This window comes from Plasmopara halstedii, assembly GCF_900000015.1.
Source record: "Plasmopara halstedii genome assembly, contig: Scaffold_262, whole genome shotgun sequence".
NCBI classification, from domain to species: Eukaryota; Oomycota; class Peronosporomycetes; order Peronosporales; family Peronosporaceae; genus Plasmopara; species Plasmopara halstedii.
In genome coordinates this window covers 123,769-125,476 of record NW_020187183.1, presented here as the reverse complement: position 1 = coordinate 125,476, position 1,708 = coordinate 123,769, and positions in this window count along the sequence as shown.

The following is a 1,708-nucleotide window of genomic DNA, read 5'->3' as shown; positions in this document are numbered from 1 at the left end:
CGTTCAGCACTCTCTTGGTGTCTTCCAAGACAGCTTCATCCAGAAGCGATGACGACTTATTCCCCTTGTCCGGTCGTACAGTGACCATTTCGGCCAAATCGCTTGCCTTCAAGGCACTGCCGAACTCTTCAAGGGACATCTCGTTCAGATCAAGAAAAACATCTACTGCAGACATAGCCTCGAAGCGGACGCCGCCATTTTCTTCCCCCCGACATACCGTTGACGAGGGTGTATAACTGTGCACCATTGTTTACGGTAGCCACACCCTGGATCAGGGTCGACGCCTGGCATCCTGCAGCCAGCATAAGGTGTCGCCATCGCCTCTGTACAGCGGTTCTATGTCTCGGTGAGACCAGGGTGAACACGCACTCCGCGTCGTCCGGTGCCACCCTTACTTTCCACTCCTTTGGAGCTCCGATGTTATCCGACGAAGAACTGCTAACCCCGCAGTCTTCGTCCAGTGGATAACGTGCTACTCCACGCGCATCTGTAGGGCCGTGCCCTAGATGCCTCGGACTCTGTCCGACCACGCCATCAAAGGCATGTATGCGCTGCTTTGCAACGAGAGCAGTGCTCAGTGGTTTAGGTACCACTTCACGCGAATCTGAAGGACCGTGGCCAAGATGCCTCGGACTCTGTCCGACGATGACATGCAGCGACTGCTTCGATACTCGAGCAGCGCTCAGTGGTTTACGTGCTAATTCACGCGCATCTGAATGGCCGTGCCCAAGATGCCTCAGCCCTTGGTCGACCATGTCATGCATGACATGCAGCGACTTCTTTAATACTCGAGCAGCGCTTAGTGGTTTACGTGCCACTTCACGTGCATCACGAGGGCCTCGATGCCTCGGCCCTTGGCCGACCATGTCACGCATGACATGCAACGACTGCTTGAATACTCGAGCAGCGCTCAGTGGTTTACGTGCCACACCACGATATGCCCGAGAGCCACACTCGGGACTACTGTCCGATACATCGTTGGTGTCTATCAACTTGGACATTTCAATGTCCAGCACGTTGACCGTCTCGGTCCAGTGCTCTCGCCAATAGCGCTTTTGTCTCCTAGCAGAGGTGGGTTCATGACTCGCCAAAGCCCCACCAGGAGACGCGCGCGTAGCGCCCAAGGTCTTTGACCTCCAATCATGGTATTCCAGCCATGCCATTCCTAGGATGAGGTTATATCTTGCATCCAAGTCTAAGACTAGACAGCGTTCCACGCTATCAAAGTCAAGGAACTTGAATCCGAGGTCCACAGGGACCTTCTGGACCGTGCCACGTGTCCCCGTCTCGAGACGAACAGTGACGATGTTACCCACCGCGCTTTCAGCGCCTCAGTATACAGCTGACTTCCCTCCATCGTGAAGCGTCGAATATAATTGCCCGACGCCCCGGAATCGATGGGGATCTTCCATCGCTTCTCGAAGTCCATTGCGATTGCCTCCACATCCAGCAAGCCCAGCTTGCATACACGTTCCGTGTTCAAGAGCACGGAGCTCTTCAAGGCCGGGCTCTGTTGACCTATGCCTCTCTAAGGCTCAACAGAGCTCATTTCTTCCCCAGTGGGTCGCCCCGCGCCTTCTGAGTGGTGTCGTTTCTCCGCGAAAAACCAGTCTGGTAGTCGTTGGGGCGATGGTTCGAAGAACCTTGACGCGCCTTGCACAGGGGGCAACCGCTCTGAAGAAGACGGGTGTCTCCACAGACAAAACAT